Genomic DNA, 13,264 nt, shown 5'->3' on the forward strand with positions numbered 1-13,264 from the left:
TGTAACTGAAATGAGCTAGCACATCTGAAAGAATCGAGCAGAGTGCAAAAGGTAAACTGAATTTATTGACCACTTACGTGACTGTCAGAATGCTAGAAAATGCATATACAAAGATGAATAAGGCATGCTGCATACTTTCAAATAACTGAGACTAAGAAAAATAATTAGAATGGAATGGCTAAAATGCTTTAATAGAGCTATGTGCAGTGTTATAGACATATAGGAGAAGGCATAAAGTTTCTCAGTGAACAAATACAGGAAAGCTTCATAGGGAAGTGTGATGGTTAATTTTGTGTGACAGCTTGATTGGGCTATGGGGTGCCCAGATATTTGGTCGAACTTTATTCTGGGTATATCTGTGAAGGTGTTTCTGGATGAGATTAACACTTCAATCAGTAGAGTGAGTAAAGCAGACTGCCCTTGTTAATGTGGGTAGTCCTAATCCACTCAATTGAGAGACTGAGTAGAATATAAAAGCTAGGTAAGAGAAAACTTTGCCTGCTTGACTGATTGATCTGGGATGTTGGTCTTCTCCTGCCCTTGGACTGTAAATTACACCATCAACTATCCTGGATCTCCAGCTTGCCAACTGCGTATCTTGGAATTTCTCAGTCTCCATAATTGTGTGATCCTATTCCTTAGAATAAATACAGCTCATATATTTCTGTTGGACAGTACTGCTATCAGCCCTGGATCCGTAGCATGGGCATGACCTGGTATCTAATAGAAATACAGAATCAGAATTCCAGGCTGAGACCTACTGACACAGATTGTGCACTTTAACAAGATCTCCAGGCGATTTGTATGTACAGAAAAGTTTATGAAGCACTACTTTAGCCCATTGCTCTAAAAATACCTCCGCTTCTTCCTCCATCTGTAGAGGAAGTTTCATTCCTGCAGCCCTTATTCCTAGAGAGCTGACATATTCGGGATTATCTGACTTCACAAAAGGAAAGCCTGGTATTCTGAATAACATGTTTCTTTAAGTCAAATTCATCTTTGGTATACACATAATGTTCAGTTATTAAAATGCCATACTCAGCAAACTTGGGGCACAGAACAACTTCATTTTGTTATCAGTTTTGAGAAGGAGGAAGAATGAACTCTTTCTTCCTATGCATACATTGTTTTTCGTCAGGCTGCGGCTAAAACCTGGGGTCCTTTCTGGAACTTGGGTGCCCTCATGCCTCCTGGAACTCTTGTTCACTCTGTACTCTCCCAGTCTCTGTACCCATAGCTGTCAGCAGTGTTTTCCCTCCCCTTCCATTATGTTATCATCCCTGCTGATCATCCCCTCAGGCCCTGCTTTCTGCTTTCTCTCATGACAGCTAATTTTGTGCAAAAGTAATTGCAGAGTAAGGTGTTTGTGCTTGATAATAGCTTAACTTAATATTTTACCTCTCGTGTAGTTTTATTGCATTTTAATAGAGAGTTCCTGGAAATTAAATGGCTTATCTTAACTAGGGAGAATGAAACAGAAGGGGTGGAATTTGGAGCACCATGCCAGGCCAATGAGAAAAGGTATTTTGATATTATTCTGTTTTCCATCTCCATAACCCACACTCATCAACATTGTAAAGATTTATACAATACAAAGACTATTTAGAAATTGTCATTATGTGAAATAAAATTGATCTAGACTAGAGGAAGAAAGAGAAGATCATTTGAAAAAATTAAGTCATAGTTTAACTTTATGAAAATATTGTTACAAGAAAAATATGAACAAATAGAGACCCGGAACTGGGTATTTTCTCCTTTTTTTTTTTCATTTGAGTAATTTAAAACATTTCCTTTTTAATATTTTTTTTAGTAAAGTACAACATAGATACAGAAAAGTATACAAAACAATAATTTATCACAAAGTAAATATTCAGATAATCTCTTGCAAGGTTAAGAAAGCATTTTCCAATAAATATAGCTTAGTTTGGATGTTTATTTTTGAATTTTATTTAAATGGAAATATACAATGTCTGTTCTTTTATATCTAGCTTCTTTTACTCAAAATTATATTGCTAAAATTCAACTATGCTGTAGAGTGCTACAGTTTTCTACATTTCATAGCAAAATTAATGCACTGTATAAATGTACTCGAGTTTATTTGTATCATTTGTAGCTCATACTGATGAACTCTGGGTTGTTTCTAGTTTAGGGACAGTATGAATAATGCTGACATAAATATTTTCATTTCTGCCTTTCCTGCACATGTGTAACTGTACATGTGCATATATTTCTTTTTTTTTTAACATCTTTATTGGAATATAATTGTTTTACATTGTTGTGTTAGTTGCTTCTGTATAACAAAGTGAATCAGCTATACGTATACCTATAACCCCATATCCCCTCCCTCTTGTGTCTCCCTCCCACTCTCCCTATCCCACCCCTCTAGGTGGTCACAAATGTGCATATATTTCTGATGAGTAAAATTGCTTATAACAAACTGCCAAAAATTTGGTAAAAATAATAACACTTATTTGTCCCTCACACACCTGTAGATTATTTGGAATGTCTTCCCTTCAGACTGGTATTTATCTTGCTTCTGAAAGCAATGGGCGTCTCAGGAAATATTCTTATCATGGAGATGGAAGAACCAAAAGAGCACAAGCCCCACTACCCATGAATATTCCATGCCCCTGTTCATGTCATATTCATTAGCATTCAATTGCCCTAAGTAAGTCACATGGTCAAGCTTAAAGTCGTAGAATGGGGACATATACTCCACCCTGTATAAAGCCATGGCAAGAGTGTAGATATACAATATTAGTACAGAGAAAAACTAGGACCAATAATTCAATTCAACACATAGGTTACATGTATGATCAGCTTTAGTAGACAGCCCCAAACTAGTTTTCTAAACTTGTTGCACCATTTTACACTCCACCTGTAGTATATAAAAGTTCTCCATACTCCAAAAGTTCACCACTATTTGATGTTGTCAGTCTTTTAAATTTGCCAATTTGTTAGGAAAGCATTTGCATTATACTATAGTTTTAATTTGCTTTTACTGATTATTAATAAGGTTGTGCAGGTTTAAATTTATTTATCAGCCATTTGAATGACCTCTTCATACAAACTCAATCTCTTGTGCTCACTTCATCAACACACATACTAAAACTGAACAATACAGAGAAGATTAGCATGGCCCCTGTATAAGATGTTATGCATATTTGTAAAACACTGCACATTTTTTATCACTTTACCTCCTCAAATCCTGTTGCCACTATCACTGCCTCCTAACCCCAAGGAAAGAAAGAGAAGGGAAGGAAAGGGAAGAGAAGGGAAACTACATCATACTTTTTCTGATACTGCTGCCTCCACCTGGGATTTCTTTCCTTCCTTACCCTTCTCCAGTTCTCTCAGTGAGATGACTCTTAAGGTAGCTGAAGGTTTGTTACGTATTCTTCAACCTCCAACTACAACTAAACTTTGTTATACCTCCTTTGTACAGTCATTTAAGAACAAGGGCCACATCTTACTAAACTTTATACCCCTAGTACCTAGTAGTATTTTAAATACATATTAGAAACTAAATAAAGATTTTATAAATGGGTAATAAGTAAATGAAAGCTTTTCTACAGTAGCATGCTTTTCACAAGTTGTGTGAAGTTGGGCAAATGATATAACTTTTCTGATCTTTAATTTCTCAACTGTAAATGGAAGTGAGAATAAATTTTTCATAGGCTTATTATGAGAATTGTGACATAATTAATGTAAAAATATGTATTTTTGCCATGCCAGTACAGTTTCAATGCTCAATAAATTATAATAATAAATGTTATTACTTAAAGAAACCCTCAGTCTCTTGCTCACTTTTCATTGGAGAAGTCTGCCTCTTTCTGATTGATTTGCAGGAATTCTTTACATATTATAGATATGAGTTATTTTTTTTCTTTTCTGCTACATATACTTTATTCCACACTATGGCTTGATTTCTCTTCTCTTAGTAGTGTATTTCATGAAACAATTTTTTTGTTTTAATGTAGTATCAATTTTAATAAATGTATTTCAATTTGTCAATCTTTCACTTTACAGTTAGTGTGTTTATATTAGTTTTTAAGAAATCTTACCAGTATAAGCCCTGGAGGTATTCTCCTATGAAATCTCTGAGAAACTTTGTTGTTTTGCTTTGCATATTTATATTTAAAACCCAACTAGAATTTATATTTTTTTATATTGTAAGGTAGAAGTCCAGTCCATTGGTTTCAATATTTATATCTGATTCACAGTACTATTTATTGAAAATATTTTCTTTTTACTACTGCTCTAAAATGCCAATTCTATTATCTAAAAAAGGTGTTCATTAGTGTATGTGTTCTCTATTCTGTCAGTTTATTTTTCAATCCATCTGCCAATATCATATTGTCCTAATTGCTGTGGATTAATAGTAAATCTCAATATATCATAGAAATTATTCTGTTTTGAGATTGTTGTAACTATTTTTGGCCTTTTTCATTTTCATATTAATTTAGAATTAGTTGATGAATCTCCACCCTCCCTACAAATCTGTTTGGTTTGTTTTTATAAATCAATTTGGGGAATTTGACACCATTAAAATATTGACTCTTTCAATCTGTAAGTGTGGCATTCACTTCTACTTGTTTATATCATCTTTAATTTTTCTCAAAATGTTTTCCAGCTTCCTAAGTAGGACTCTTGCAAAACTTCTGCAAGATTCATTTTTTGAGATTTGATATATGTGATGTTATGGTAATTGACACCATTAAATAATTTAATTTCTTATCTTTTGTTGCTCATATATAAAACTAAAATTGATTATTTTCTATATTGACATTGTTGCAAGAAAACTTACTAAATTCATTTATTCAATCTACTGATTTATCTATAGAATAAATAGAAATTTTATTTATTTGAAATTTCTTTGAAATTTTCTACATACTCAAAATATATTTTCCATGAATAGTGACATTTTCCTCTTTTTTAAAACTTTTTTTTTAACATCAGTCATATTTTTGCCCAGCTGAACAGGTTAGAATTACCAGTATAAAGTGAATAAAGGTATTTATAATGAGTATTTTTATCTTGTATCCCAATCTGAGAGAGAGTGGTTTTAGTATTTCTCTATTAAACATAATGTTTGCTTTGTTAAGATACCTGATATTAAATAAAGCAAGCTGTTTTCTATGCCTAGTTTGCTAAGATTTTTTTTGAGATTTTTTAATAATTTTAAACATAAGTGAATAATTTTTATGATTTTTTTTGAGACAGTTGTAAATTCAATGGAATTTTAAGAAATAATACAGAGAGATCCCATGTTCCTTTACCCAGTTTCTCCAGTGATAGCATCTTGCAAACTACGGTACAATATCACAACCAGGATATTGATATTGATACAGTCAAGATACAAAATATTTCCATTGCCATAAGGATACTTCATGTTGCCTTATTATTTATTTATTTATTTTTGGAGAACTTTGAGAGAACACATTTTATTCGCAGGAGATTTAAACATATCATTAAAATTTAATATACATAAATCAAGATAAGAGTAATTCCTTAATTACATCTAGTATGGATGACATAGGGAAGAATATATTTTGAGATACCAACTGTGAAAGGAAAATGTTATATAAATTTTCCACAAAGGTGTAAACAGTTTAGCAGTCTATCCTGTGAGGTACTTGAAAAATTCTTAACTAAGTAAAGATATGAAGTAGTTCTTTAGCAGATGAGTGGCATTCTGGGAAAGTATTTGAGTTATGCCGTGGATAAAAGTGAGCCACTCTTCTTTTTTTTTTAACATCTTTATTGGGGTGGGGTTGGGGGCATGTTGCCTTTTAAAGCCATAGGCCACTTCTTCTATAATACTTGGCGACTATTAAGCTATTAATCATATCTGTAATTTTGTCATTTGAAGAATATTGTATAAATGGAATCATATATTATGTAACCTTTTGTGATTACCTGTTCTGAGTTAGCATAATTCTATGGAGATTCATCCAGGCTGTTGCATGTTTCAACACTCCTTTTTTTTTTTTTTATTGTTGAGTGGTATTCCATGATATGGTTGTACCACAGGTTGCACAACCATTGAAGGATATTTGGGATGTTTCCTGTTTTTAGCTATTATGAATAAAGCTACTATAAACAATTTGGAAACATTTTTAGTGTGTTTTTGTGTGAACATAAGTCTTCATTTCTCTGCAATAAATGGCCAAGAGTGCAACTGCTGCTTTATATATTACATGTAGGATATACGATATATATATCCTACATATATATATGTACGTGTGTATGTGTACATACACACACACATATATATATTTTTAAAAGAAACTGCCAAACTGTTTTCCAGAGTAGCAATATCATTTTCTGTACCCACCAGCAATGTGTGAGTGATCCAGTTTTTCTGCATACTTACCAGCATTGTATTGTCACTGTTTTTTTTTTTTTAATTTTTAGCCATTTTGATACATATATAATGATAGCTCATTGTGGGTTTAATTTGCACTTACCTAAGGCTAATAACGTTGAACATGTTTTATGCACTTATTTGCTATCTGAATATGGCTCCTGGAGTTCCTAACAAGTCTGCCTCTTTCTGCCTTTCAGAATCTTCTTACTCTTGTTTCACATATAATGTCCATAGTTTTATATTGTATGTAGCAGGAGGCATAGGGAAAAGTACATCTATTCCATCTCCCCAGAAACAGTATTTTTGGTATAAATCAATCCTCTATCACTAGATATTCTCATATTGTATCTATGGGTTCCAGAGTTTCTTTGGAGTCCTTTAGGAGGTGTCCATTGAGTGAGGGTGAAGAGCCAGTAGGATTCTGAGACTCCCATGATTGCCCTGACCATAACATGTCCTTTTATTTCTATGAAGAGATCTGTATTTAAACTAATTCAATCTTACAAAAGCTCTGGAAGGCAACCATTGTACAGATCATGGCCTTAGGATCATGAAACCATTTATCATGGGTATGGTGAATGGGGGCATGAAAGATAGAACAAGATATGCCATCTTTCTTTGCTGAAGAAGCTGTAAAGCAGAGGATATCTGTGTCTTCTTCTATTTATTCCAAAACAACAATGAGTGAGGCAGAGCCAAATGACTTGAGACATTCAGTATCAGTACCTGTGGCCTAGTCTTACTGCTTCTCATATCTATTTGGCAAAAGAGAGCCAGGCAATCAGGCTTTCCATGGATCCCTCTATCTTCTCAGGCTGAAAGGAAAAGGTTAAAAGCCCTAACATTGAAAGGATGTCCTGAAGTACTTTCTGTAGATGTACGTTGGGGAAGACCATTGATTTGGCTGCTATCTCAGCAAACTCTTGCCCAGGTCTACTCCCTAGAAGATGACTATTATTTCTTGTCAAAAGCCTCACTATCAGCTTGTCTTTACTCCAAGAAGCCATTGTTTGGAATGACATCTTCCAGTAGAGGCTCTCAGCAAGTAAAAATCTCCAGATGATTTCTTGCAGTTCCAAAAGAAACACTCCAGCTTGCACCACCTCACTGGGTCTGACGTATGTGGCAAGGCTTCCTGAAATGCAAGGCAGTGCCATTGACTGGAAAATCTGCCTGTAGACCATTCAGAATGCATATGGTTGACCCTCTTAGGGTCAGACTTCCCAGAACAGTGGCATTGATATTCTCCCTAGGGGTAGCAGAGAAATGCTTGTTAGTATAAACTACTCCACTAGAATCTGCTTATATGTCTAGGGGAAAGATTTCAATTGCTGTATACCTCAGATATCATCAGGGAGCACTTACCCCTCACAGACCTAAATAAAATTGACTAAATTCTCAACTTCACAGCATGGGGAAAAAAATCAAAACTCTGTCTTATAAATCCTGAATTCCCCAGGATTTATTTTATAATGGCACCTCTTTCTTCAGATATTATTTCCATGTTGAGGAGGGGTGTTCTTCTTCACGCTGAGTCATCTTAAAGGCTAATTTCAGCTATTTTTCAAAACCCTTTTTACACCCAACAAACATATATACCCAAAAACTTATATAAAATTTCACTGAATGTTTAGGTTCAAGAGAAGGGACTATACCAGAATACAAGCAACTTCCTTTCTTTTTTCCTGGCTCTCACAGTCGTCCTCCTTCCAAACTTTGTTTTCTATCTTCTCACTTTGAAGACTGACCTTAGCTGAACTACAGCTCCTCTGGAGGTCTTCTGCTATCTACCTAATTACTTTTCAAATGCTTCTAATGTAACACTCATTAAAATACTGTGTAATTGCCTGCTTATTTTTATATATTCCCCTACATAGAGATTATAAACTCTATGTGGGTAGAAATCAAATCTGTCTTTTTCAACATTGTAGATTCTGTGCCTAGGTGAGTGTGCAACACAGATTACACACTCAAATGATGTTATTATTGATAAATACTCTGATTCATTACATTTGCATCAGTGCTGATTCATTACATCAGTGCTGATTCATCCATGATTTAGCTTCTTGTTCAAGAGGAAGTGTCCAGTACAATATACTCCAAAATGCTTCTGCTTTATAAACACACACACACACACACACAATTAAGATAATTTATTTAAGTAATTCTTTGAGAAAGTTTTTATAAAGAGATTTTTTGAACCTTTATTTTTTTAACTGTTTTTCTGTTTTTAAATTGGGTCAATGATTAATATCTTAGAGGTGTATAGTAGCTCAAAGTTATAGAATTATATCTTCAATTTACTACATTTCAGATTTTAGGTAAACCATATAAAAAGTATTCCACTATCTTAAGATTTTAAAAAAGTCATCTAGTGAAAATTAAACAATAACCTTCTAATATTTTCTCTCAGTTACATATTGTAGTTTTAAATTATCCCAATTTCATATTTACAACTAAAATATTTTAAAGTTATTAAAATACATATGTTTGCTCTGTAAAGGCATTAAATCAATTATTCTGGGCAAATCATCCAGAACACCTTAAGGTTTTTTAATTAATTAAAAACCTTTATAATTTTATGATTATTGCAAACATACATTACCAAACGCTCTATGATTTACTTGTTGGGAAGAAAGCATTCCCTCATGGGTAAATATAAATAGCAAAAGTGATTTCATTTTAATATAATTTCATGTTTACGTTGAAAAAATTTTTTTAAAACTTACAATATAACATTCCTTGAGTTTGAATTGTGGTTTCTTTTTTTTTAAAGCACCATCATATATGTTACTTTTGTTGATCCTTATAGAATTCCTATGTATTGACATAGCTTGTACTATACCGGTTTCAGCAGGCTCTTTTTGGGACCTTTGAATTTAAATAAACAAATATGAAATCTGAAGATTCACATGTGATCATCAGGTCACAGAGCACTTTTCAGAGTAACTATTTTTATTTCCCCATGAAACTGAAAAACAACCCTATGCATCTTCAAAATAAATTGCAAGCAATTCCACAAGAGTTCTCTTTTCTGAGAGAAAGATCAGTAAAATCACGAAGAAGAATAGAATGAAAAAATAGAAATTGTGTAGTTGCTTGTGCACTGAATGCTGTTAGAATGGTGTGTAGGGGAGCAAAAGCTACTACTCCAAAATGTCTCTTTGGCAGAAGGAGTATTTTGAGCTGACAACAGTCAAGGCCCAAAACACGCAGGAAGAAATTTTGACTTTCCCCCAACTGCCTAAAAGAATGTAAATAAAGGACATATTCCAAGAAGGAAGCTACTATCATAGCTAACTATAGTATGAACTAGGCATACTAGAGACAGTGAAACCTAGCAAAGTCAGTTTGTTAAAATTCCTCTCCATGGTCCATTGTCTCTGTATGTCCCAGAAAATATTTGTTTACAAACATTTTTTTCCATCTCCATGCAAGTTGCCTCCCTCCACATTGAAGTCCCAAACCACTACCCCAAACATCCTCTTTTGTTTGTACCTGTATTTAAGGTGAGGGTTTCAGCTACTTGGGTGAATTACTCAGTTTTTCTGGGTCTCTCCTATGTATACATATTATTAAACCTCTGTTTGATTGTTTCATGCTAATCTATCACATGTCAATTTAATTTCTAGTCCAGCCAAAAGAACCTGGAAGTGTAGTGGAAAATTTCTTCCTCTCCTAAATCTGGTAATTGCTAAAACCACAGTAGTTTAACTTCTCTGCAATTTTTACTTCCCACAACTTCATTTTTCTTGAGCATAGTCATAAGGAATAAATTTCCTTGAAGGTAGGCTATATGCCCTATAAATTTTTGGATTTTAACATCCCATTGCATGTATGTGTCTTCCACCATGATTGTATAAGTTCCTTTAGAGTGGAGACCATGATTATTGTGTGTGTGTGTGTCTGTGTGCGTGCATGTGTCTCCATATCTCCAACAGCTAGAAAAAAATTGAATTTGGTGGAATTGAATTGAATAGAATAGTAGAATTGAATTTTTCTACTATGCATTGAAAAAGTGCATCCTGTGTTTGGTTATTATTACTTTCTACACTGAAAGATTCTGAAAGTAATTAATTTTTTATTTGTGGTTCAAAATCAACAATATGAATAATTATTGTGCCAATATTCAATGCTGTTCTAAATGCTTTTGTAGTGGAGTGGTGCTGTTTGTTCTTTACTTATAACATAGATGATGGATAAAACAAAATAGAGATTGCAGCCATACTCCAGGAATTTTGTTTCAGGCTCAGAAGTTTCAACCATGTTTCACAAATGATGGTGTACTCACTGTAGGTATTTGAACAGGCTGAAATACATAGGATGGGATTGTCATGAATGAGGAAATAAAAAACATAATGAAATAGGACTCTCAGATCTCTCCACAGAGCTTCATACAGAAATATTCACTCTTTTCACTTGAGTGAAACACAGACATGGCAAAGTTAACTTTTCCCAAATTGAACGTGTGGTTCTCCTCTTTTCTTTCTCTTCTCAATAAATGTTTTAATTATCTGTCCATCTGCAAATGCCAGGAATCTGAGAGCTTCTCTTGCATCATCTTCCTTCCTTGTTCTCCATATATCACTAAGTGCCATAAGTTCAACCTCTAAACATTTTGCAAATCTATAAGTTTTCCTCCAACTTACTGCCATTATCATAGTAGAGGCCATCAATATTTCTCACCTAGATTACTATATATCTGCTTAATCTTTCTAGTTTTCCACCTTAAAATTCATTTACCACATTTCAGCCAGAGTTAGTATCCCCAAATAACATTACAATAGAGTCCAAATTTCTCAAAAACAATAATCATACTTAACCCTTATTAAACATTTACTATACGCAAGGCACTATACTGGATGCCTTCTATGCTTTATCTCTTTGAATCCTCTGAACAATTCCATGAGTTAAATACCAATATTATTATAACATTTTAAAATGAGTACTATATATTTTAGAGACATCAAGTAAATTTCCTAAAATCAGAAACCTGGTAATGGTGGAGCCAAGATTTAAACCCAGCCAGTCTGACTTCAGATGCCTCACTCAAAAATATGATTCAGTTTAATATATTAATAAGCAAGTCTAATATATCTCTTAAATTTTACTTTTCTTTCCTGAACTCTAAGATTTAGCCACACTGAAATTATCTAAGTTCTTTTTTTGTTCCATCATCTTTATAACATCTGAGATTGTGATTTCAGTTTTCCTTTTTCTTTACTTTTTTCTAACTCCTACTCAGTTTAGCTGCTGTTTCTTACAGGAATCATTCCTTAACTTTCCAAATATATATTGGAAGTAAGATTGAAATCACACAAAATACCTTTTCCAATCACAATGGAATGAAACTAGTAGCAAAAGGAGAGGAAAACTGAAATATTTACAAATATATGGAAATTAAAAAAACAAAGGGTGAAAGAAGAAATCATATGTTAAATTAGAAAATATTTAGAGATTAATGAACATGAAAACACAACATTCCAAAACTTATGGAATGAAGCAATAGCATTAAAAGGGAAATTTATAACTCTAAATGCATACATTAAAAAGAAATATCCCAAATTAACAAACTAACTTTAAACCTTAAGGAACTAGAAAAAGAACAAATTAAACCCAGAATGAGTAGAAAGAAGGAAACAATAAGAAGAAATAATAAATAATTAGAAGAGAGGTAAATAAAATAGAGAATAAAAAACAGTAGAGAAAAATTAATGACACAAAGTGTTGATTTTTCAAAACAATGAATAAAATTGACAAGTCTTTAGCTAGGTTGACTAAGAAAAAGAGTTTAATCAAATAACTAAAATCTGAAATTAAAGTAGGAACATTACTACCAACCTTACAGAAATGAAAAGAATAATAAGAGAATTGTATACAAATAAATTAATTTATACCATTACCAAACAACCTATAAAAAATATTAATTGAAAATGTATCAGTGACCTAAAGACCAGATTATAAAACTCTTAGAAGAAAACATACGGTTAAATATTCATGATCTTGAATTTGGTAATAGATCCTTAGCTATGATACCAAAAGCATGAGCAACAACAGAAAAACAAATAAATTGGACTTGGTAAAATTAAAGAATTTTTATTCATCAAAGGCTATTATTAATAAAGCAAAAAGATCACCTACAGAATAGAAGAAAATATTCACAAAATATATATCTTGTAACTGTTTATAGTCCAGAATATGCAATGAACTTTTATAAGTTAATAACAAGTAAACAAAGTAAAATGTTTTACAGTTTTCAGTGTACAACATTATCTCCTTAGCTAAGTTTATTCTGAAATATGTATGTATGTATTATTTATGTATTCAATTATTTATTTATATCAGCATGGACTCAGGGATGCTTATTTTATTCCTTGAGTTATAATCCAAAACTTTCATTATATATCTAGTTGCTCTGAAGTATTTACTTTTGATGCTATTGTAAATGAAATCATTTTCTTACTTTGTTTTTCAGATTGTTCATTGTTAGTGTATAGAAATACAACTGATTTTTGTGTGTTGATTTTGAATTGTTCAACTTTGCTGAATTTGTTTAGAAATTCTAACTCTGTGTGTGTGTGTTGTGGAATCTTTAGAGTTTTCTACATATAAAACCATATTGTCTGCAAACAGAGATAATTTTACTTCTTTTCCAATTTGTATGTCTTTTTTTTCTTGCCTTTTTGCTCTGGCTAGAACTTCCACTACTATATTAAATAAAAATGGTTAAAGCAGGTGTCCTTGTCGTGTTTCTGATATTAGAGGAAGAACTTTTAGCCTTTCACTTTTGATTATAATGTTAAGATGCAAATTTGCAGTGCATGATTAGAAAGAACTGATACATTTTTTCCATGGTTTGTTCTCTAGGTAACATGACTAAGGGACCTCAAATCA

The 13,264-nt window shown here is 32.8% G+C and overlaps 1 protein-coding gene and 1 non-coding gene across 2 annotated transcripts in view; both read left to right on the plus strand.

Moving 5' to 3' along the window:
• The window catches only part of RIT2 (Ras like without CAAX 2), a 567,177-nt gene that overhangs the window by 184,661 nt on the left and 369,252 nt on the right, over window positions 1-13,264 (plus strand).
• LOC133076057 (U6 spliceosomal RNA) lies at window positions 3,082-3,186 on the plus strand. The gene has a single exon (XR_009697472.1). It is a non-coding gene; the product is annotated as a U6 spliceosomal RNA (small nuclear RNA).

The sequence above is a fragment of the Eubalaena glacialis genome, chromosome 15 (assembly GCF_028564815.1).
Source record: "Eubalaena glacialis isolate mEubGla1 chromosome 15, mEubGla1.1.hap2.+ XY, whole genome shotgun sequence".
NCBI classification, from domain to species: domain Eukaryota; kingdom Metazoa; phylum Chordata; class Mammalia; order Artiodactyla; family Balaenidae; genus Eubalaena; species Eubalaena glacialis.